The sequence below is a fragment of the Eumetopias jubatus genome, unplaced genomic scaffold (genome assembly GCF_037043125.1).
Source record: "Eumetopias jubatus isolate StellerSeaLion01/CBP00866 unplaced genomic scaffold, mEumJub1_p1.0 scaffold_17, whole genome shotgun sequence".
NCBI lineage: Eukaryota > Metazoa > Chordata > Mammalia > Carnivora > Otariidae > Eumetopias > Eumetopias jubatus.
The window spans coordinates 87,252,539-87,278,790 of record NW_028274823.1 but is presented as its reverse complement, the minus strand read 5'-3'; positions in this window follow the sequence as shown (position 1 = coordinate 87,278,790).

Genomic DNA, 26,252 nt, shown 5'->3' with positions numbered 1-26,252 from the left:
GATACCAGGTTAATAAGCCCCTCCTTTAAAAAAAAAAAGCCAGTTGATTTCCTCAATTTGGTGTACCTATTTACAAAATTGAAAATACTATATTTCTGTATAAATTTTAACATTGTCTTGTAAATATCTGGAAAAAATACACTGAATAACTCAATTTTTTTAAGGTTTTATTTATTTATTGGCAGTGAGAGACACAATTAGAGAGGGAACAAAAGCAGAGGGAGTGGGAGAGGGAGAAGCAGGCTTCCTGATGCAGGGCTCGATCCCAGGACGACAGTTCAGTTAGTTAAGGCAGACGCTTAACTACTGAGCCACCCAGGCACCCCTGACATAACTCAATTTTGGCAGACCAATGGCTTTATACTATCAGTCCTCTTACCAATGAGCCTGGCAAATGTATTCAAATATTTCCATCATGATTTTTCCTATCAGCAGTGTTTTGTAGCTTTTAGTGCAGGATTATTTTTATATTTTTTTGGTTAAATTTGTTCCTAAGTATTTGCCATTTTTTTTTCACACTGGCTTAATTTATTTTGAGTTTATGGAAAAAGGAAAATATTTAGATTTTTTCTACTGCTAAAGCTTGATTTTCTTTAAAATGAAGGTGAGGAAATTTCTTTATTTTTTTTCTTTTCCTTATTTTCATTTCTTTTTTTTAACTTTTATTTTATTTTATTGTTAGTCGCCATACAATACATCATTAGTTTTTGATGTAATGATCCATGATTCAGTATTTGCCGTTTTTGATGCCATTGGAAATAGTCTTAAAATTTAATTTTTATTTCTAATGTACATTAATTTGCTCCTAATATAAAGAAATATGGATTTTTTTAAGAATTTTATTTTTATTTTCTAAAAGATTTTATTTATCTTATCTATCTATTTATTTATTTAGAGAGTACAGGGAGAGGGGCTGAGGGAGAGGGAGAATTGAGCCTGAAGCCTGAGGCCGGGCTCCATCCCAGGACCCTGAGGTTATGACCTGAGCTGAAATCAGGAGTCGGACGCTCAACTGCCTGAGCCACCCAAGTGCCCCTGACTGATGTTTGATCTTGTATCCTGAGACCTTGGTGACCTCGCTTTTTAAACCTAGCAGGTTTTTGTTGGTTCCTTTGAACTTTCTACATGTGTAATCATGTGATCTACAAATAAATATTAATTCTTTATTCCTTGTATTTATGTCTATTATTCCATTGTATTCATCTTCTCTTTTGCTCTGTTCAATCAGTAAAATCCTCCAGTAAAAATGTTTAATTAGAAGTGGTAGCAGTGGAGAGCCAGTTTGGGGGAAGGGGTCTGAACCTGGTAAAACAGTGGGAGTGTACAGAGGGTCTCCAGTGTGAACACACTTGTGCACCGATGACCAGACTGAAGCATAGAGGAGTGGTCAGGCGATGAGTGCAGCACACACAAGCTCTGTCTCCCAGCTTCGAATCCTGTTTGAATATGAGCATGTTTGTACATGTGAAGTACTCTTCAGATTTCCCTTGAAATCAGCCATGAGCCTTATGTGTTCCAGGTTAATTAATAGATTGAAGTGCAGAGCACAAATATACTCAAAGTAAGATTGTTAGAATTATCAATTAAAGAAGAAACATCCTTTGATTATTTCAGTAGATGCTGGGAATTAAATTCAATTACCTTTTCTAAATTTAAAAAATACAATAATAAATAATAAACAATGGAAAATATTCTCAAGAATTATTTGAGAATTGCTATATTCCTAATCATTTAATGAGCATTTACCATTATTTGTTGGGTAGTTTAAAATAGCGGTTCTGGAGTCTTTGTCAGATCGTTTCATTCTCTGTGTTGTCTTGGCATCAGGCTCTGTGGGCTGTACATGTGGGGAGTGAGTTTGGATTGTAGTTGGTTGTGACACTGTACATCTTGTATAAATCCTATGGTGGAATGTTGCAATATCACTTCCCTTTGTTTTTATTGAAGGCAGTCCACATGCTTGAGTTTGGCCCCAGATTCTGATCAGCTTCCTGTGGGTTGTGGGTCCAGTGTCAGATCAGTGAAAGTCCTTGGGGGCTTATTCAGGTCTTCCCTATAAGAGCCACCCATGGTCCCTGTGGCCCAGATGTTCTCAGTCTGTGTGCGTAGTTCAGTGCAGTGTCCATAGACTCACGCCCGCTGGTTCAGAAGCCATTAGGGTTTGATTCAGTGAGTACCTCTCTGTATCCTCATCAGCTTTTTCTGCTTCTTTTTTTTTGCTCCTCTGCCAAGAAATCTAGTGTTTTAGTTGACTGAGTAAAATTACAGATAATGGGAAAAAAACTCCCAAATTCAAACTTAGTAAAAACCATATAGAGACCTATTGAAAATATCTGTTTAACTATCAGCGTTTACCAATTTTTCCATCCACAGAGACCTGTCTTATAAAGAAAAATAAATAACAGAAATAAATGAAGCAGGTTTGTATATTATTAGAAAACACTCGTTTCTGTTAGAAAATACATGTTTGAAAGAAAAGAAAGCCACGTCACAAGCCAGGTTGACTCGTTCTGAGAGGAATTTGACTCCTTTCAACTAGAGAAGATGCTGCTGTATTAATAACCATCAAGAATTTGTGTCCATCTGGAACAAAAGGTATTTAGGAATCGAAAATTGGCAAATTGGAAGATTCTGTGTGTGAAATCCAGAAGAGTTGACATTTCTCAACATTGTCCTCTCTGAACAGTTTACATGTTACAATGCACTTTAATTAACATAATGGTTTGTAGTTTCCTAAGAATTAAACACCAAAATGGACTGTTATTTAAATGTTTTTTTCTCATATTTCTCTTCTACTAGAAAATAAATTGCTCTAGTTGAAAGTATACCTCTGGGCTTAATTTCTAGTGCTTCTTTTTAGGGGGTTAAAACTGTTAGCAAATTTTGATTAATGTCTGTAATTCATAATGAATAATTTATGGAGAGCAATTAACTGCACATTAGTGTTGAAATCATATGGAAGCTAATTTTCTTTGTGTTGTATGAAGCACAACACCACTTTTGATGTGGTGTCTGTTTTAAAGTGTTGCAATCAATGACAATATGGTCATAATTCCTAGGAAATATGCCATTTGCCATTATACAGAAACATAATCCATTCATATCCCTTGATTCCATTTTGATGGAATATTAATGAGCTGCAGAAACAGTAGCCATTGTTTATATTAATGGTAATATTTTGAAGGATAGTTGATTCAATATGTAATATATATAATGACTGCCTCTGAATATATTGTTTTCTTTCAACTACCTTGAAAAATCTGTGCCTTAATGGGAAATCTGCTGTTTGTAAATAGATTTGGGTATGTTCAAGTGTTTTGTTTGCAGTTTTTTTTTTTTTTTTGAGTCAGAGTGATCTAGTTACTTTTTAACCATTTATGGTTTTTATAAAATCTCTGACATCACGGTCCTGATTTTTATAAAACACTTTCAGCATGAGTCTGGGCCTTGGGCAGTAAGACCGCACAGTACATGTTTGCTTGCTTCATTAATGATGTAGTGGGAGTGGGCTTGCTGGACTCTGGTGTGTCATCCAGCCTTTCATTGTCCCTTCTGAGGTCCCGGTGTAGCGCTCGACTTCACAGTCTCTCAAGTCTGCGCCAGTTAAGCGCCCGACTCCTGGTTTCTGCTCAGGTCATGATCTCATGGGTCGTGGGACCCAGCCCTGTGTTGGGCTCTGTGCCCAGCGTGGATTCTGCTTGAGATTCTTTCTTCTCCTCCCTTTATCTACCCCCCATCAACTCGCAAGCATGCTCTCTCTCTCTCTCTCTCAAAAAAAAAAAAAAAGTCTACTGTTTTCAGGAACGTCAATCCAACTAAAATTCCATTAAGTTATTAGTTTGAATTCAGGTATAACAGTCCTTGGAAATATAATTTTACATGATTTTGAGAATATAAACGACAAAATAAAATGAGGTACTCAAGTCTCAGGCAGGGAAAACTGCTGAAGGAGCTTAGATTTTGAGGCCTATCCCATAGGGGTTGGGAAGGAAGTTTGTTCAGTTACTCATAAATATATATAATTGATTTTACCTACATGTAAATATAGTTTTACCTACGTGTGTTCTCTGACAAACCTGCTGAACCATCTTCTCCTCGTGCCTTTGGCAGAGTGATTGAAGCCACGACTCTTTCTTCTTTTTCCTCTGCCCTGTCCCTGGAGAATAGAATACTGCCTGGGACATAGAAAGAAATCAATGAATATTTGTCTAATGCCTTTACTTAAAAATAAGTGCAGGGTCTGAGTTAGATTTTTGGCGAGTCACTTAGATTCCCGGAGCGTGGGTCAGTCCTCTCATACGTGGGAGGCATGGAATAATGGTGGCCGTCTGCCTCCTGTGTTTTACAAGTGTGTGTGTGTGTGTTTCTGCGGGAAGAACTGTGAGGAAAGACAGTGAGGACCTCTCAGTGACCACACGGTGAGCACAGGCTGCAGCTGGAGTGGTCACCCTCAGGCTCTGGAGGTTGGCACTCTTGAAACCGAAGGAGACTTGTTTTCCTTGCCATGATTCTGGCGGCCCCTGCTCAGGCCGCGGTGGTTTCTGCAGGGCCTCAGGAGCTACCCGGTGACCTGGGCCTCTGTTCCCATCGCTCGCTTGCCCTCACAAAGTCACAGACCAGGGCTGGCTCCTGCCTGTGACCTAGAGGCCTGCAGGCCACCCCAAAAGTCACACCGATGCCACAGCTTGAAACTGCGGAGGAATGGAGGAGAAATTGGACTCCACGGATCTTTAAAACTTCAGTGACACAAAACTCTTTTCCACATTTTAAAAAATAATGGCAAATTTGATCAAACCTTGCCACACAGATGACATAGAAAAGGTTAATATCCTTTCTCTATGCAGACTTTATATGCATTATTGAGAAAGAGATGAGCAAACCATTAGGTAGTGGGCTAAGGAGTTTTCTTTCATTAATGAATTAAAAAGGACAATTTAAAATAGTGGTATATCTTTTCCATTTTATTTGGAAGTAGCTCTAAAGGTATGGAATGATTTGTATGAGTAAGTAACTGAGATAAAAGGCATACTTTACACTTCAGGAGTACTCTCTGGAAAACTAGTTATGAAAATATGTGTCAGTGACCCACCAATTCACTCATGAAAAATATATATTCAGAAATTAGTTGCTTAAGTAAGCATAAATGTGCTTTTCAGCATATTTATAACAACACACTTGTATTTAATAGCCATCCAAAACACTTAATGACCTAAATAAAACAGAGGAATAGTAAACATTTTTTAAAGAAATAATATGGACTACCCAAAAGGATGGTGTAAATCTATATTGTTCATGTTAAAGCATGAACTACTGGTTTTATCTTGTAAAGATGTTATTTTTGTAAACATTTGTAGTCATTTATACATAGACAAAATGCATAAAATTTTGGAAGGTTTTCTGTAAGTAATTAATAGCTGTTACCTATGGTTGGAGATGATTGTAAGTTTTAAATTTATGTTCTTGTTATAGCCTATATTTAAAAAAAATAAAAATGAAGTATTAAATACTTTTTCTGTTTTGAAAAAAGTAAAATTAGTTCAAACACAGGAAAATCCATAACAGATGAGGAAGGGTTCAGGAAAAGCAATACTTTGCTCTCACACTTAGTGACAACTGGTCCCGTCGGCCTCCTCTGACTCAGTTTCCCCGTTGTCCGTCTCTGTTCCCTCCATGTGGCCCCAGCGGCTGATGATGGGACCTGGGCTCTGCAGCAAAGCAGGTATGTCTGGAGCTGCCGGCTGTAGCCCCCTTTAGTGGACGGCCTCATGCCTCAGCTCCTTCAGCTGTATGAGTAGGAACCACAGTACATGTGGCACATGGTTGCTCAGGACATCTTAGTTGCTTTCTACACTTTCGCTGATCTCACTTGATCCTGAGTTAGCTAGACCACTGCTCTCAGGGCCTCCCGTCAGCCTAGCTAGAGCTCTGTGATTGCTGGGGAATTCAGGCCTTCTGTTTGCCATTCATCTTCAAGCAAAGCCTTGGGGGAGGTGGAGGGGAGCTGGTGTTCCTTGGACTCAGGGCTGCAGTGCTGGTCCTCAGTGAGCTTACCAGACTAGTCCTCCAGTCGTCCCCATCTAACCCACAGCGATGGGAAGGCTGCAGAGGTAACATTCCAACATTAACATTAGGGTCTGTCAGTGTCTTCTGAGAACTGTGGGAAAAGTTATTACGACACATTCAAATGCAGATGAAGTGAAAGGAAACCCTGTGCTAGCAGAAATAGCTCACAGAATTACAGAAGTGTCCATGAGTGTTTATTAGAAACACGACTGTACTGTATGCTTCTCAGCTCTAACATGATCTGTTGAGTTTTCTGCCATGGGTATTATGTTTTTTTTTTATTTCTTAGGACATCAATCTAAAGAAATGACTAACATACATAAGGATTTTTCAGAACTAATATGCAGGAGACTTACTGGTCTCTGCTGATGACTTCGACAGGTATAAGTAGCTCGAGGTCTGTGCCTCCTGAATTCACACGGAGTTCTCATTAATATATGTGCTGCCGAAGCGAGCATCCGAATTCTCATTAAGACGGATGGGAAGTCAGAAGCTTTAAGCTCGTAGAGATTGGGATTGCAGGCACACACATATACACACCACCCCCCACACATGCACTCTACGCATAAATGTGCATACACCCCGCAGACCCGCACACACACACCTATGCGCACAGACACACACGTGCACACATGTGCACAGACACACACCTCTGTACACAGAGACACACTACATGTGCACACACGCGCACATATGTGCACACACACACACAAATTTCTTTTGAAGTTCTAGCCCAGAATCTCCACTCTGAAAGTATGCATGAATTAAGATAATTTGGGGGAACTTATGTCATAAATGTGGAGCAGTACATAATGAAGAAACAGCCTTAGAAATTTCAAGTGCTGCGTTTATTTTCATCCTTACATCTTCAGAACACCTTGAAGAAGTGCAGGTCATCCATTTCTGGCCTCTGTGGAGAGAGCTCAAGTACCGGGAAAGAGTTCGGCGAGGGCCTTCCAGGAAATTAAGTGGTCTGAACATTAGACACACAATGGAATGGCTAAGAGAACTTGGATTAGAAACAAAGTAAAATTGACTGTGAGGCAAATAGAATGTATATTGCACTTGGGGAAATAGTGAAGCACCTTACCTCCACGGGGCCTTGTCAATGTCAGTAATACACAGAATAAAAATAAATGTAAGAAGAAAGAGACAAAAATGGCTAACAGGGCTGAGCAAGAACCAATTGTTTTGGTGCTTATGGTATTTTAAGTTGTGGATATTTTAATCAAGAAAGTTTACACAAACCAGAGGGCTGCTGCTGTGGACTGAATGTTTGTGTGCCTTTGACATCCTCATGTTGAACCCTAGCTCCCAGGGTGATGGTTTAGGGTGGAGACTTTGGGATGGGTAGGGCATGAGGGGGAGCCCCCGTGAGTGGGATCAGTGCCTTATAACAGAGACCTCAGAGCGCCCTGTCCCCTTTCCACCACGTGAGGACACCTGACAGTGGACCGCGGATCTGCCTCAGCCGTGACCTTGGACCCCTGGCCAGCAGAGCTGGGAGGAAGGGGCCACCCAGTCTGTGGTGACCCCAGCCTGAATGCTCTAAGGGACTGGATCACCTGGGGTACTTAGTGACTCCACTAATTCTCCAAAAACAGAACCTCATTTTGGGTGAAGGGAAGAGGAATGAATCTCACTCAAAAAAACAATACAAAAGAAAACCAAAAATGAGAAGAAAACAAGCCCAAAACACAAATTCCTGGGCACCTTTGCAGCTAGACATTTCTGTGTCACAGCTTGCATAAAAGAATCACAAGCAGAAATAGGATTCTTCCTGATAGTAATGTGGATGCATATTTGATTCTAACATCCCTAAATTTTTGGTAATTAAGGGGCTTGCTGGAGTAGTGTGTAACCACAGATAAAAAATGATTTCAAAACAGTGTGACCAAGAGAAAAGGATGAAGGGGACCTTTCGCCCAGGGAGCCAGAAGTCTCTTAGTGTGGAGGAAGAGAGCCTATGGTTTCCGAAAGGGGCACAGGGTCAGAGGTGGAAGGACCGCCTGTGGGTGCCCTGGCCAGCCACACACTGGGGAGCACCCGGACTGGGGGCGGGGCGGAGCCTGGGGGGTCTGCGCGGAGGGCATGACTGTCCTCCTCTGACAGCAGGGTCCTCCAGTGGGGAGCCGAGTTCAGATTCTGACTCCACTCTTGCCAATAGTATGGCCTGGGAAAGTTTCCCAGACTCCTGTGCTTGCGTTACTTTGTCTCTAAATAAGGGAAATAAATATTTCCACAGATACTTGTGGGTGAGGATTTGATGATCATACATCAAGTATGTATCATATATATTTATGATTTATAAATATATCCTAGCACTGGCTTTTTCTTGATGGTGTCGTGGGATTGTGAATTGTTTGGAAGCACCTTAGGACCATGAATGAGGGCTTTTCCCTTTTCCATGCCCAAGGAGGTGGCATGGAAATACTAAGGAAGAATGATCTCAATATCTTCTAGTGCAGCTGTGAAGCATGCGTATGCATAGTGATACCATAAGTAGAGTAGATTTAAAGGTATTTTCCCCCAAGAAAATGAACGATGGACAGTCTACTAATTTACATATAATCATTACCAAAGATTTGGTTTTGTGTCCCCCTGTAAAATGTCAGAAGCCACCTGAGCTTGGGAGAATAAGAAGTGAGGTCTCTGCAGTTTGAGCGGGGAGAGAATGACTGTCAGAAGGGAGACTGAACGGTGATGCCATAAAGCAGGGGCACATGTGCTCAGAACTGAGCGCAAACACCATGTGGAGGGCAGAGAAGGGCCAAGGGAAGGGGTGAAGACCAGCCTAGTGTGCACAGTGGGAGACCAAGGCCAAAGCACAGCACACTCCATCCTGTCACATGAAGGAAAGCATCCAGCATGGGTGCCATGCGGTGATGGGAGGGTGTTCGCTGCTGCTGGGTCAGTTCAACGTTAGTTTTATTTTATTTTATTTTATTTTATTTTATTTTATTTTATTTTATTTTGTTTTATTTTTTTAGACTTTTGTGTCAAAATGAGATTTCATGTTCCTCTTGTTAAAACACGCAATTTGAATGCTGTGTTTTAGTGTTGTCCAAGGAAGATTAAAGACCTGTAGCATGAATGATACATGCTTTTCATTTGAAATCTTAGGAATGTATTAAATGTATTGCTCTTAAGAGGGTGTGATGCTATTTTGAGTTAAAAAAAACAAATCTGTTCTTTCATTACATTAAATGGTGCTAAGAAAAAAAAAAACTTAAACATTTATGTATAAATTATATCACAGTAAAGTCGATTTTTAAGAAAAGGTGGAAAGTAATGTGAATCTTTTTTTTTTTTAATGTGAATCTTCTTTACAATTAGTTCACTTGTAATCACTTGTGAAGTGCTTTTATAAGCCCCTGGTTAAATATTTGAAACCAAATCTCTCCCATATTTTAGAGAAAGATTACTGTCCTGATTTTTAGTCAAATGCATTACAGACTCTTGTATTATATATAATTGTGTGTATATCTGTATATATGTTATACATGTGTGCATGCATGCACATGTATGTCACACATAGTACATAAAAGAAATATTTATGTGTAATGTGTGTGTCATGTTTGCTAAATTATAGGAAGATTACAGTTAAAAGAGTTAAAGGATAGGTCTACACATGACACACCTGAAATTAAAACTTCTGATCAAAAGTTACTCATGTGTCACAGGGATCTACTATCCGTGGAGAACCGGTCTGTTTTTGTAAATAATGTTTTACTGGAGTCAGCCACGCTCCTCCGTGGAGTTCCAGTGGCATAATTCAGCGATTGCAACAGAGAGCATATGGCTCACAAACCCTAAAATATTTAATATCTAGCCCTTCACAGCAGAAATTTGACAACCCCTTATTTAGATGGTGCAAATTCAGAATATTGAATGATACTGATATTTGAGTTGCTGATGCTCTGAAGACAAATATTTTTGGTTTGAATCATTGGTGTTAATTTTACTCCCTTATTCAATTTAAACTCTTAACTAAGAAACACCCTCTACATGTCTCTACTTTTCTCCAGGTCAGCTGATAACTAACCCAGTAACATTTTCGGTCTTAGCTCGGGTGATACACACCATTCAGATGATGCTCTGTTTCCTGGGAGGACCTGGCTGGTCTGTCCCGGCTCAGTGTCTCTTGAAAGGCATAAAGGAGACTTGAAGGACGGACCACTTGTTCACGCTTAGTGATGATTTTGCTACATTTCTTAGACTCAGCGTGGGTTTCCTCTTTGTCCTTTTTCCTCTTGATAATATCTTCATTTTGGTAGTAAGTGTGAGGAAGAAAGATAAGTTAAAATAGTCTGTTCAATAAGGAGGCTTTAGCCAGACCTACCCCAGGAAACTGGGCTGTTTTGTCTTCTAAAAGGACATGCTAAACTGAATGCAAAAATGTTACTACTGTTGAATTTTTCACTGTCCACATGCCTTGGGTAAGTGTCTCTCCATGGACTTTGAAGGAATCCAAGAAAGGTCAGAAATTACAGTTGTAAGACAATTGATTTATTTTCCCTTTAAATCCCATCGGTATTAATTTTCTTCCTTTATGTCTTTTATCCTTATAATTTGCATAAATGGAATGGAGATACATCTGAATATCTCATTTGAGAGCAGGACTGTTTTTAAAAGTCCATAATAGGGGCGCCTGGGTGGCTCAGTCGTTAAGCGTCTGCCTTCCGCTCAGGTCATGATCCCAGGGTCCTGGGATCGAGCCCCGCATCGGGCTCCCTGCTCAGCGGGAAGCCTGCTTCTCCCTCTCCCACTCCCCCTGCTTGTGTTCCTGCTCTCGCTGTGTCTCTCTCTGTCAAATAAATAAATAAAATCTTAAAAAAGTAAAAGTCCATAATATTCAGCTTTGAAAAATAGTATGCGACATCACAACCTATATAATGTTTTAATGTTTATCATAGTAGGTCACTTTTCCAAGTTCTTATTTTACTATTGGTGTGAATCTCTTACTAACATTCTTTTTTCACTTGAAAAAGAAATCTTAATGCCCAGCATCCAAAATAAGATATCGTAAGTATGAAATTAGAACAAAATGTTGCAACAATACAATAATAAATCAGTCTCTTTATTTCAAAATTACCACCGGCAGGGGATGTATTTACTGTTTTGACAATAGCAGAGTTTTGAATGAGAGGCAAGTTGATTGGCTTTCAGATTCCTCTCATCATTAAATATAAAAAGCAATTAGAAAAAGAAGATACATATGTGTTAAAATAGAAAAGTGCACAGATATTTTTGATTCCCTTTAATGTTCATAGCACTTAATATAAAACTAAAAAAGTTCAGTATTGAAGAGTCTGTTACTTTTTAAACAGATCAAAGCATACAATATATATTTATCTTTTGTAGCATGTTGTGGAGGTCCTTAGACAATAGAATCTTATTGATACATGCACTCCATTTTGTTGCCGGAACTTTCAGTATGAAGTATTCATCATGTATCTTTGAAGCATGTATTAAGTAAAATGCAGCTTTGAGGGGCGCCTGGGTGGCTCAGTTGGTTAAGCGACTGCCTTCGGCTCAGGTCATGGTCTCGGGGTCCCAGGATCGAGTCCCGCGTCAGGCTCCCTGCTCAGCAGGTGGTCTCCTCCTCTCCCTCCTTCCTGCTCATGCTGTCTCACTATCTCTGTCTCTCTCAAATGAATAGATAAAATATTTTTTAAAAATGCAGCTTTGATCTTTTCCAAGTCATATTTAAACTTTTCATTTAGATTTTTGTAAAATTTTAATTCTCCTGATGCATTTTTCCCAAAAGAATTGAATTTTTCAACTTAGAATAGTATTTCAGAATTACATTGTTATACCTTTCAGAAAGGTAAATAAAAAATGTACCATGCAACAGGATTCCGAAGTACAGAGCCTTAAGGAACTAGAAAGAAATTCACAGAAAAATGAAACCAAAAGGATAGTGTCTGATATTTCTGTTCATCAGTGTATGTATTGGTGTTTCCTTTTAGAACTCAAAAGATTGGAAGAATGATGGTAACCTAAATGAACTACTCCATTTATCCTTAGGTATGGAACCTTCTTTGTCGGTTTCCTGCGACATTTAGTGATTGCCTTTCTAACATGTGTTCACGTCAAGCAAGCTCTGTGTCTTTGATAAAGAGAAGGAGATTAGCTGTGAAAATAATATTCACTCATATGTCAGGTTTGTGCAGATATTTAGAGAAAAAGAAATGCAACCGGAAGGCTAGTGCTGACACTGAATTGTAAGGGATATAAAATATTCATGGAAGAGTATGGGTCTTTACACTTCGTACTCTCTATCATAGAAAATTCCCAAGACCTATAAAAAGGAATATCTTTTGGGTCTTGCAGGTTTTCTTTAGAGTAGAATGAATGCATATAGTACCATATTTTTGGAAATAATTCATTTTGACTGATCAGTCAACTCTCCTGATTCTGCAATAATGCTCACTATCCAAACCCTGATTATCGTTTGTTTTCTTGGTGGAGATTTTACTTCAAGGCAAAGACATGCTGCTCAGCAAATACGAGTATCTACTGCACTTGAAATCAATTATTTTTATTGAAATTAATACTTTGTCATTCTGTATATGTCCGTGTTGTTAAACTACTTTTAACAACAAAAACACGAAAAAAATAATTTGAATTGATGAATGTGTCATCTAGTTGTTCTTCTTATTGGACAAGTAGACTATTGCATTTTTCTGATAACCTTTGTGTCCAGTTTGGTACCACTTTTGATATATTGCCAAAAGGCAAACATTAAAAGTTTAAGTAATTTTTATCACTGACCAGCAAAACTTAATGCATCTGTCTATAATGGAGTTGTAACTTTACACTTTCCTTGTTTTTTTTTTTTTTTAAATGTTATGTATTTACTTGGGAGAGAGAGACAGAGCACAAGTGGGGTGGGGGGAGAGGTAGAGGGAGGGAGAGAAATGCAGACTCCCTGCTGAGCAGGGAGCCCTATGCTCCTGGGATCATGGCATGAGCTGAAGGCAGACACTTAATCGACTGAACCACCCAGGTGCCCCTATAATCTCCTTATTAATGTGCAAAGTTCAGCAGCTGTAGAAACAAGTCATTCAGTTCTCTGTAGTGGTATTTGAGTGTATCAGAGGTCAGCTAAGTTGTTCTCTCTACATGATTTGTCCCTTTGTGGTAAAATGGTGGGTATATTGCAGGGACTCCCTGAATTAGTCACACAATTCACATTAAATATAGTAATACCTCAGAGATAGCACAGACTACTTGCTGGTTGACATCTGTGGCTTGATAAACTGGGGAGGTGTTTCTGAAGAGGTTACTGAGTGCAAGGTGCTCTCCCGGTTGTCTTCTGCCCTTGCAAGGTCAAGCGATTCCACGGAAAGAGAAAGACTCTTGAGCTACAACATACATAGAAGTTAAAATGCATAGAGACTATATTCTAACAGATTTTTTAAGCTGTTTGCACTGTTCAGACATATACTGGCCTTCAGGTTGTATGCATGCTCATGTGAATATAATAAACAGTTATGGTAAGTTATTTCAGATTTTCCCATCACTCTTGTTTTCCTTCTATTTATAATTTCAGGTTATGTTAATTTTCCTATATAACTGTATTGTTCAACTGGATTAAATTTATGCTTGATATATAATATATGGGCTATATGTAATATATATTATAATATATATACATATATATGTGTGTGTATGTGTGTGTATATATATAAAATATAGATATTTTTCTAGAGAAGTTTTAGGTTCATAGCAAAACTGAGATGACAGTACAGAGTTCACACACCCCCTGCCCCCACATGTGCATGGTCTCCTTGCACAGCTAGCAGTCACTTCTTTGGGAATATTTCTCAAGCCAATATTCCGTTGCCAGTCTGACTTACATAATGTCCCTCCTCTGTTCACCAACAGCTTCTATTGCTTTTTAATAAGTCAAAACGTACAGTGTTTTTAAAGTGACTTATTACCAACTTCTGTGATAAGGTTTTCTATATTATGAATTTTATTTGACTTTATGTTCTAAAAATCCACTGGAAATGCTGTCTATATAATAATATCACTCAATATATATCTTACATATTTTGTCATTTAATATGTATCTTATTTTTTACTCTTTCAAAATCACAGCAGGCTATTTTATATATTTTGGCAGTGGCGATGTATTGCAATATTATCATAGCATCAGTACGTTTTAAGTTTGAGATGCTCAGAGTCTTGATAAGAAGAAAGGAAAATTGACTTATATTAAATAATTTAAATTACAATTTGGTGATTCAACAGTTCCAAACATTACTCAGTGCTCACGATGATACACGTACTCTTCATCCCCATCACCTGTTTAATCCATCTTGCACCCACCTCCCCTCTGGTGACCATCAGTGTGTTCTTTAAAGTTAAGAGTCTGTTTCCTGCTTTCTCTCTCTCTTTTTCCCCTGCTTTGCTTATTTGTTTTGTTTCTTAAATTCCACATGTGAGTGAAATCCTATGACATTTGTCCTTTTCTGACTGATTTATTTCACTTAGCCTTATACTATCTAGATCCATCCATGTTGTTGCCAATGGCAAGATTTCATTCCTTCTTGTGGCTGAGTAATATCCATTGTGTGGAACGCATACCACGTGTTCTTTTATATATATATATATGTATATATATATATATATACACACATACATACACAAAACCACATCTTCTCTACACACACACACACACACACACACACATACACATACACACACATACACACCACATCTTTATTCATTCATCAGTCAGTGGACATTTGGGCTGCTTCCAGAATTTGGCTTATTGTAAATAATGCTTCAATAAACATGGGGTGCATATATTATTTTGTTTCACATTATTTGGGTAAATACCCAGTAGTGGAATAACTGGATCAGTACTGGATCAGATGGTAATTCTATTTTTAACTTTTAACTTTCTGAAGAACTGCTATTCTGGTTTCCAGAGTGTCTACATCAGTCTGCATTCCCACCAACAGAGTTTGAGGGTTCCTTTTTTTCCACATCCTTGCCAACACTTGTTGTTTCTTGTATTTTTGATTTCAGTCATTCTGACAGGTGTAAAGTGATACCTCATTGCCTTTTTTTTAATATTTCCCTGAAAATAAGTGATGTTGAGCATCTTTTCATGTATCTGGATGTCTTCTTTGGAAAAATGCCTGTTCATGTCTTTTGCCCATTTCTTAACTGGGTTTTTTTGGGGGGGTGTTTAGTTTGATAGGTTCTTCTATTTTGGATACTAACCCTTTATCATATATGTCATTTACAAATCTGTTCTCCCATTCCATAGGTTGTCTTGTTTTGTTGATTGTTTACTTTGCTGTACAGAAGCTTTTTATTTTGATATAGTCCCAACAATTTACTTTTGCTTTTGTTTCCTTTGCCTCAGGAGACCTATCTAGAAAAATTTTGCTGTGGCCAATGTCAGAGACATTATTGCCTGTGCTCTGTTCGAGGATTTTTATGATTTCAGGTCTCACATTTAGGTCCTTAATCCATTTTGAGTTTATTTTTGTGTACATTGTGAGAAAGTGGTCCAATTTCATTCTTCTGCAGGTAGTTGTCCAGTTTTCCCAACACCATTAGTTGAAGAGACTCTCTTTTTCCCACTGGATATCCATTCCTGCTTTGTCAAAGATTAATTGACCATGCAATTGTAGGGTTATACCTGGGCTTTCTATTTTGTTTTACTGATATGTCTCTTTCTGTGCCAGTATTATACTGTTTTTATTACTGTGGCTTTGTAAAATATCTTGATATCTGAGACTGTGATACCTCCATTTTTTTCCCCAAGATTACTTTGGTTATTTGATGTCTTCTTTGGTTCTATACCAATTTTAAGATTATTATTTATTGTTGTATTTTTTAGTTCTTTGAGAAATACTAGTGGTATTTTGACAGGGATTGCATTAAATCTGTATATCACTGTGGGTAGTATGGATTTTTTTAAATATTTTATTTATTTGACAGAGAGACAGCGAGAGAGGGACACAAGCAGGGGGAGTGGGAGAGGGAGAAGCAGGCTCCCCACTGAGCAGGGAGCCTGATGCGGGGCTCGATCCCAAATGACCTGAGCCAAAGGCAGACACTTAACCACTGAGCCACCCAGGCGCCCCTAGTATGGATATTTTAACAGTATTTGTTCTTCCAATCTATAAGCATGGAATGGATAGATCTTCCAAACAGAAAGTAAACAAAGAAACAGTGGCTTTGAATGACACATTGGACCAGATGGATCCAACAGATATATTCACAGTGTTCCATCCTGAAATAGCAGAATACATATTCTCTTCAAGATAACATAGAACACTCTCCAGAATAGATCACGTATTTGGCCACAAGACACTGTTGTACGTGTTACCTAGTTGTATACATGAGTCTCTATGAGCTTTGGATCCTCCTGCTCCACCATCTTCCCCAGAAGTCCTGTAAATAAAAGTTTTTAATGTGTAATTTTCTAAAAGGTAAAATCATGAACATATAAAATGTTCATGAATCTTGTTAATTAATGAAGGAATCCCTAAAATGTTCCAAATACTCAAGGAGAATGTAAAAAAACCAGGTGTTTATAGGCAATTATATGACAGTGCTGGTTATTTTTTTAATTTAATTTTGTTATGTTAGTCACCACACAATACATCATTAGTTTTTGATGTAGTGATCCACGATTCATTGTTTCCGTGTAACACCCAGTGCTCCATGTAGTATGTGACCTCTTTAATACCCATCACCAGGCTAACCCATGCCCCCAACCCCCTCCCCTCTAATACCCTCAGTTTGTTTCTCAGAGTCCATAGTCTCTCATGGTTCATCTCTCTCTCCGATTCCCCCCCTTCATTTTTCCCTTCCTTCTCCTAATGTCCTCCATGTTATTCCTTATGTTCCACAAATAAGTGAAACTATATGATAATTGACTTTCTCTGCTTTACTTATTTCATGTAGCATAATCTCCTCCACTCCCATCCATGTTGATGTAAAAGTTGGGTATTCATCCTTTCTGATGGCTGAGTAATCTTCCATTGTATATATGGACCACATCTTCTTTATCCATTCATCTGTTGAAGGGCATCTCGGCTCTTTCCAAAGTTTGGCTATTGCGGACATTGCTGCTATGAACGTTGGGGTGCATATGGCCCTTCTTTTCACTACATCTGTGTCTTTGGGGTAAATACCCAGTAGGGCAATTGCTGGGTCATAGAGTAGCTCAATTTTTAATTTTCTGAGGCACCTCCACACTGTTTTCCAAAGTGGCTGTACCAACTTGCATTCCCACCAACAGTGTAAGAGGGTTCCCTTTTCTCCACAACCTCTCCAACATTTGTGGTTTCTTGCCTTGTCAATTTTTGCCATTCTAACTGGTGTAAGGTGGTATCTCAGCATGGTTTTGATTTGAGTTTCCCTGATGGCTAATGATGATGAACATTTTTTCATGTGTCTGTTAGCCATTTGTATGTCTTCTTTGGAGAAGTGTCTGTTCATGTCTTCTGCCCATTTTTTGACTTGATTATATGTTTCTTTGGGTGTTGAGTTTGAAAAGTTCTTTAGATATTGGATATCAGCCCTTTATCTGCAAATATCTTCTCCCATTCTGTGGGTTGCCTCTTTGTTTTGTTGACTGTTTGCTTTGCTGTGCAGAGCTTTTTATCTTGATGAAGTTCTAAAAGTTCATTTTTGCTTTTGTTTCACTAGCTTTTGATGATGTATCTTGATAGAAGTTCCTGTGGCCAGTGTCAAAAAGGTTACTGCCTATGTTCTCCTCTAGGATTTTGATGGATTCCTGTTTCACATTGAGGTCTTTCATTCATTTTGAGTTTATCTTTGTGTATGGCGTTAGAGACCGGTTGAGTTTCATTCTTCTGCATGTGGCTGTCCAATTTTCCCAGCACCATTTATTGAAGAGACTGTCTTTTTTCCATTGCATATTTTTTCCTGCTTTGTTGAAGATTATTTGACCATAGACTTGAGAGTCCCTGTCTGGGTTCTCTATTATGTGCCATTGGTCTATATGTCTGTTTTTGTGCCAGTACCATGCTGTCTTGGTGATCACTGCTTTGTAATATAGCTTGAAATCGGGCAACGTGATGCCCCCAACTTTGTTTTTCTTTTTCAACATTTCCTTGGCGATCTGGGGTCTTTTCTGATTCCAAACACATTTTAGGATTGTTTGTTCCAGCATTTTGAAAAATGTCATTGGAATGTTCATCGGGATGGCATTGAAGGTATAGATGGCTCTGGGTAGCATAGATATTTTAACAATGTTTGTTCTTCTGATCCATGAGCATGGTATGTTTTACCTTTTTTTTTTTTGTCTTCTTGAGTTTCTTTCATGAGTGTTCTGTAGTTCCTAGAGTATCCTTTACCTCTTTGGTTAGGTTTATTCCAAGGTATCTTATACTTTTTGGTGCTATTGTAAATGGAATCGTTTCTCTAATTTCTCTTTCTACAGATGCATTGTTAGTGTATAAGAAAGCAACTGATTTCTGTGCATTGATTTTGTATCCTGTCACATTACTGAATTGCTATATGAGTTCTATTAATTTGGGGGGGGAGTCTTTTGGGTTTTCCACATAAAGTATCATGTCATCTGCGAAAAGAGAGAGTTGGACTTCTTCTTTGCCAGCCTGAATACCTTTTATTTCTTTTTGTTGTCTGATTGCTCTTGCTAGGACTTCTAGTACTATGTTGAACAATAGTGGTGAGAGTGGGCATCCTTGACATGTTCCTGATCTTAAAGGAAAGGCTCTCAGCTTTTCCCCATTGTGGATGATACCCGCTGTGGATTTTTCATAAATGGATTTTATGAACTTGAGGAATGTTCCCTCTATCCCTATACTCTGAAGAGTTTTAATCAGGAAAGATGCTGTATTTTGTCAAATGCTTTTTCTGCATCAATTGGGAGGACCATATGGTTCTTCTCTTGTTAATGTGTTCTATCCCTTTGATTGATTTGCGAATGTTGAACCACCCTTGCATCCCGGGGATAAATCCCACTTGGTTGTGGTGTATGATCCTTTTAATGTATTGTTGGATCCTATTAGCTAGGATTTTGTTGAGGATTTTGGAATCCATATTCATCAGGGATATCGGTCTGAAATGCTCTTTTTTGATGGGATCTTTGCCTCGTTTGGGGATCAGTGTAATGCTGGCGTCATAGAATGAGTCTGGAAGCTTGCCTTCTCTTTCTATTTTTTTGAAAAAGCTTCAGGAGAATAGGTATTATTTCTTCTTTGAATGTTTGGCAGAATTCCCCAAGCAATCCATCAGGCCCTGGACTCTTGTTGTTTGGGAGGTTTTTGATCACTGCTTCAATCTCGTTACTGGTTATTGGCCTAGTCAGGCTGTCAATTTCTTCCTGTTTCAGTGTTCGGAGTTTATAGGTTTCCAGGAAGGCATCAATTTCATCTAGGTTGCTCAGCGTATTGGCATCTAGTTGTTGATAATAATTTCTAATAATTGTTTCTATTTCCTTGGTGTTAGTCGTGATCTCTCCCCTATCATTCATAATTTTATTAGTTTGGGTCCTTTCTCTTTTCTTTTGGGTAAGTCTGGCGAGTGGTTTATTGATCTTATTAATTTTTTCAAAGAACTAGCTTCTAGTTTCGTTGATCTGATTTACTGTGTTTTTGGTTTCTAATTCATTGATATCTGCTCTAATCTTAATTACTTCTCATGTGTGGCTTAGGCATCATTTGTTGCTTTTTCTCTAGTTCTTTAAGGTGTAGAGTTAGTTGGTGAATTCAGGATTTTTCAATTTTTTTGAGTGAGGCTTGGATGGCTATGTAATTCCCCCTTAGGACCGCCTTTGCAGTATCCCATAGGCTTTGGACCGATGTGTTTTCGTTCCCATTGGTTTCCATGAATTGTTTAAGTTCTTCTTTGATTTCCTGGTTGACCCAAACATTCTTGAGCAGTGTGGTCTTTAGCTTCCAAGTGTTTGAATTTTTTCCAAATTTTTACTTGTGATTGAGTTCCAGTTTTAAAGCATTATGATCTGAGAATATGCAGGGAATAATCTCAGTCTTTTGGTATTGGTTGAGACCTGATTTGTGACCCAGTATGTGGTCTATTCTGTAGAAAGTTCCATGTGCACTCGAGAAGAATGAGTATTCTGTTGTTTTAGGGTGGAATGTTCTGTATATATCTGTGAGGTCCATCTGATCCAGTGTGTCATTCAAAGCTCTTGTTTCTTTGTTGGTCTTCTGATTAGATGATCTACTGCTGAGAGTGGAGTATTGAGGTCTCCTACAATTAACATATTCTTATCACTATGACTATTTTGGTTAACAGTTGCCTTATGTAGATGGCTGCTCCCATGTTGGGGGTGTAGATATTTACAATTGTTAGATCTTCTTGTTGGATAGACCCTTTAGGCATGATATAGTGTCCTTCTGTGTCTCTACCTACAGTCGTTAGTTTAAAATCTAGTTTGTCTGATATAAGAATTGCTACCCCAGCTTTCTTTTGAGGTCTACTGGTGTGGAAGATGGATCTCCATCCCTTCACTTTCAGTCTGGATGTATCTTTAGGTTCAAAATGAGTCTCTTGTAGACAGAATATGAATGGGCCCTGTCTTTTTATCCAGTCTGCAACCCTGTGCCGTTTTATGGGAACATTTAGGCCATTCACGTTGAGAGTGATTATTGAAAGATATGAATGAATTGTCATCATGTTGCCTGTGAAGACCTTGTTTTTATAGATTGTCCCTGTAAATTTCTGTTGTATAACACTCTTGGGGTCTTTCTCCTTTTATCGAACCCCCCTTAATATTTCTTGCAGGGCCAGCTTTATGGTCACATATTCTTTCACTTTCTGCCAATCTTGGAAGCTCTGCATCTCTCCATCCATTCTAATTGACATCCTTGCCAGATAAAATATTCTTGGCTGCATGGTCTTCTCCTTTAGTACCCCGAATATGTCTTGCCAGGACTTTCTGGCTTGCCAGATCTCTGTGGAGAATTCTGACGTTATTCTGATGTTCCTTCCTCTGTAGGTAAGGAATCTCTTCCCTCTAACTGCCTTTAAGATGGTTTCCTTTTTTTTTTTTTCAAGATTTTATTTACTTATTTGACAGAGAGAGAGAGACACAGCGAGAGAGGGAACACAAGCAGGGAGAGTGGGAGAGGGAGAAGCAGGCCTCCCACAGAACAGGGAGCCCGATGCGGGGCTCGATCCCAGGACCCTGGGACCGTGAGATGAGCCAAAGGCAGACACTTAATGACTGAGCCACCCAGGTGCCCTGGTTTCCTTGGTTCTAAGATTTGTGAGTTTTACTATTACATGCCGGGGTGTGTTGGCCTGTTTTTCTTCATCTTGGGAGGGGTCCTCTCTGCCTCTAGGACACGAATGTTTGTTTCATTCCCCAGATTAGGGAAGTTCTCACCTGCGATTTTTTCAAATATATCTTCTAGTCCTCTCTCTCTCTCCACCCCTCCTGGATTCCAATAATTCTGACATTGGAACGTTTCATGGTGTCACTTATTTCTCTGATTCTATTTTCATGGATTCTGAGTAATTTTCCCTGCCCCCTCCTTTCCCTTTTTATTATTTGGTCTTCTAGGTCACTAATTCGTTTTTCTGCCTCACTTACCCTAGCTTTTTGATTATCTAGATTATGGATCTCACTGATAGCGTTTTTAAGTTCTGCCAATTCAGCTTTCATTTCTGCCCTTAGAGACTATGTTGCCACTGATCGATTTCTCCATTCTAGCTATTGTCTTCACAATTGCTAGCCTGACTCCATCTCCGACATCTTGGTTATATCTGCATCCATTTGTAAAACTGTGGCATAAGTCATAATCTCTGGGTCTTTCCTATTTTGGGGGTTCCTCCTGCTAGTCATTCTGTTGAGGGGTGGTTGAGGGAATGTATTGAGACCAAATTATTGACCACAACCCAAGCAAGATGCACCTGTTTTATAGGGACCTTAGGGTTGCTGGCCTCTTGTTCTCCCAGTCTGTCTTCTGGAGGAGGGGCCTGCCGTACTGTGATGGGGGATGGGCTCAGTGAAAACCGTTTTTTGGGGGCTTTTTTTTCTCTGGCGGCTTTCCCTCTGGGCTTTCCGCATCTCTTCCGAGAGTCAGAGCAGAAGAGACCGTTTCCAACCCTCTGCCTCAGATAAGAGAGATCGCAGTCTGTTCTTCAGTGAGCTCTCCAGGCCACACTATCTCCCTTTCTGTCTGTGCTGCTATAAAGTGCAGTGGCCTGGGTTGTGCGCCCCTCAGCAGGGCTCCTAGTCCTCACCTCCAGGTCAGGGCCCGTCTCTGCCTATTGTGCTTCTAAAACCGCTGGCTGTCCCCAGTTTGCAGGGCCCTGCTGCTCCGGTTTCCATCTGGGAGGGTTGCCCTAAAGTCCTTTCCCCGCAGCTACCAGTCTGCGAGGCTGTGCCCCATCCCCAGCACGTGAGGCTGTCGCTCACGGCGGTGTAGGATCCAAATGGCTGGCTCCCTCCCCCTGCCGTTTATCCTCCGATATCCGCCCGCAGAATCACGGCTCCCTGCTTCGTACCTCGAAACCAACCGCCTGCGATATTCTGTTTGTAGAGATCCACATCTATCTTCTTACGTCTCAGGGTGATTTCGTGGGTGTTCAGAGTGGTCTGGTAGATATGCAGCTCAATTCTGGGGACCGGTTGGAATAGGGTCCCCTACTCCTCTGCTATTTTCCCCCCCGATATTGCTGGTTAAATATTAAACTAGTTAATATCCCAAAAGACAATAAACCATACCATTGTAGTTATTTGTTCCATTGGTCAGAAATGATTTGCATCTCTGTTAAATAAAAAATCAAGAAATTAACCTAGACCCTAGAGAATTGTATTATAGACAGACAATACAAAGTCATACCAGCACCTCACTGAAAACACATCCGGGAATGTATTTTCTTTCTTTATATTTTGAATAGCTTCTGTGATAGCCTCTGTCGGAAAGTACATTTCCAGAAGATAGACATTTCTAATTTTGGCTTAAAGGTTTTTAAGAGTTAGGTGAAAGAAATAAGTGAAAGCAGTTTGTATACTAAAATGCAGATATCAGATGCATTGTTTTTCTTCATAAATGTAAATACTCTGTGAAATAAAACTGTTTTTGTTAGTTTTGATCATGTAAATTATGTGTTTCTATGTAATAAAATTATCACATAAATTCCTGTCAGCGAAGCTTGTAGAGCAAACTCCTGTTCTCTGCAGAGATGCACCCACAACCCTGAAGGTTTCCTCAAGAGACACTCTTTCCTTTGCTGTAAAATTCAAGTGTGTGGTCAGTTTCTCTGGATCGCCTGTCATGTCTGCATTTTGCAAAGTGTAGATTTTGTGAACTCTCCTTTGCAGTCAGGGAATTGTTACATTTATCTATTTGTATTGCTTTCACTCCAGTAAATTACTGACGATCATATACTGGCATGTGTGTCATTAAGGATACAGTTAAGAAATCCTATAACATGTTTGCCAGCCACTTCAGTGTTGTACAGCGGGAATGACCATTTCTCATGGAAATACTCTCCATAAGCCCCTGCAGTCGACCTTATGGATTAAAAGGTCAGGACTGGAAGGCAATGTCCATTCTTGATCAAAGAAAGAAAGAATAAAGAAAGATTCAAGTAATCGTCTAACTCCTCTTTGATAGAACTTTTCCAGGCCCATTTGAGACTGGCATGCTGCAAATGTCAAATCCACATCCGATGCTTCCTGACAGATGAAGAATAATAGTTACAAAATTATTAAGAAAGTTAAGGTTTCATTTGTAACCTCTACATACCCTATTTGCAAGCCTCCCTTCACTTTTGTATCCTTATTCACTGTGGAACTTTATGATGTCTAATATAAATGACCATAAAATGCAAGCCTGTGAGAATCAGGTAGATAATTAATCATGTTCATGAGTTCTACAAATGATGATGGGCTTTGAGGGACATTTGAATTGCACCTTTGTGTACATGTCTTTCAAGGCATGAACATTTTCTTCAGGTTCTTCTGGTTGTGGTCATGCTTCTTTGTGAGCTATATGTTGCCAGAAATTCCAGTTATTCAAGAGAAACTAGAAATCTCAATTTGAAGTGAAATATCCTCAGTTTTAAAATTGGCCTAATCTGGGTGCCTGCGTGGCTCAGTCAGTTAAGTGTCTGCCTTTGGCTCAGGTCATGATCTCAGGGTCCTGGGATCGAGTCCCGCATCGGGCTCCCTGCTCAGCGGGGAGTCTGCTTCTCCCTCTGCCTCTGCTGCTCCCCCTGCTTATGCTCTCTCTCTCTCTCAGATGGGTAAATTAAATGTTATAAAAAGAAGTAAAATTGGCCTACTTTTCATAAAACTTAAATAATGGTCAAACAAAACGTGTCGGTCCAAAATATGCCTTTATTCATCTTAAATCTTGAAATTGTTATTCATGGAACTCACATGGCCAAATTTAGAAAAAAATATTTATTTCTGTCTCAAAGAGTTACAAAATTCACTTAATATTCAGGTACCAGGAGCAGGATTTAAAAATGAATAAAAATTATTTTATCACAAAAGCACAATATTTAAATGATTAAAATAAACTTATCTATAGAAAATACCCAAGTAAATTTTGCAACAATTTGTAATTACATTTAAGAAGTAAAATCAAGGGGTGCCTGGGTGCCTCAGCCGGTTAAGCATCTGCCTTCAGCTCAGGCCATGACCTCAGGGTCCTCGGATCGAGTCCCGCGTCGGGCTCCCTGCTCAGCGGGGAGTCTGCTTCTCCCTCTCCCTCTGCCTGCCGCACCTCCTGTTTGTTTTGTCTCTCTCTCTGTGTGTCAAATAAATAAATGAAATCTTTAGAAAAAAAGAACTAAAATTAAAAATTTGTCCAAACATGTTTTTCATTCATCTTTCCCACATTGATTTTAAAAATCCCCTTCCATGGAGAGGTGGATTAAAATATTTGGTGATTATATTTCGTAGTATAATGTGTGCAAATGCTTTGGCTGAAATGTTCTGTCAATTTAGGTAAAAATCCTACGGTCTGGAATCTGCATTAGCACAGCAGGGCCACGCTGAATTCACCGAGGTCACAGTGACCACTGACAGTAAATCTAGGAAAGCGTATAGGAGCAGGGCCCCGGATGCTCTTCCAGAAGCCGTGCTTAGGTGGACATGTGCCATCTGCTGTTTTGGCCCCGACTGCCGTCTCCTCTTTTACAGACTGTATATCCTTCCCCTCGCCAGGCGCTGTTCCCAGGCTCACAACAGGTAGGGTATTTAGTCCAAGTACTTTCCCCTGACGACAGTCCTGGGCCAAGTCAATTAACCTCTCAAGACTCAGCCCCCCCATTTATTCTGTTTTTTAAGCATCCAAATGCTACAATTTTAGCTTCTATTCCTGAAAAATAATTTTAAATGTATGTCATGGGAAGTAGATGATCGTTTGGTAGAGTCCTATCACCTCTGGGAAAATGAGAAATAATATAATCACAGTAGAAAGGCACTTTTGGCGAGGCACAGAAGTACAGTGCCATTAAAGTAAGAAAAAAAATCGCCTTTCTAACATATTTTGTGCCTCAATCCCCTCAGATAAGGTCAGATTTTGCTTATTTAATCAATCAGGCACTTCAGTGATTTAATGGGGAAGGAGTTGGAAAAGGCTCAACTGGCGGATAATCATTTTACAAACAAGTCTAACAGTTGTCTTTAGTCTCTTTTTAAGAATCGTAAAGAACAGTTTATGATTTATTACTTAATATAAATAAACATTAGCGAAAAACGGTAAATACGGGAAGATAGAAGCAGCCTAAAATGCCCATCACTCTACCACTCAGTTATAAATGCAACGGTCATCGTAGATGTAGCGGATTGTGGCAGAGTCTGTGCTACGTCTCTGATGGTTATTACTTAGTGTTGGTGTGGCTCACACTGAGGCTAATTTAGTTTTCACTTAGCTTTGTACTAGAGACATCATGTCATGTAATTTTTGAAGTTCCAATGAACCACAAAACTTCAACAGCCTGTAACAAATTACCAAAACTTTAGTGACTTAAAACAATATAAATAGTTTACAGTTAGGAGGTCAGAAGCCTGCAGTCAGTTTGGAACCTGGTATTTCTTCCGGAGACTGTAGAGGAGAATCCGAATCCTTGCTTTTCTGACTTCTGGAGGCAGCCTTCCTTCCTTCCTGAGCCTGTGAGCCCTGCTCCACCTTCCCCATCTGTAGCCTGGCATTGTTCCTGCTCTGACCTGCCTT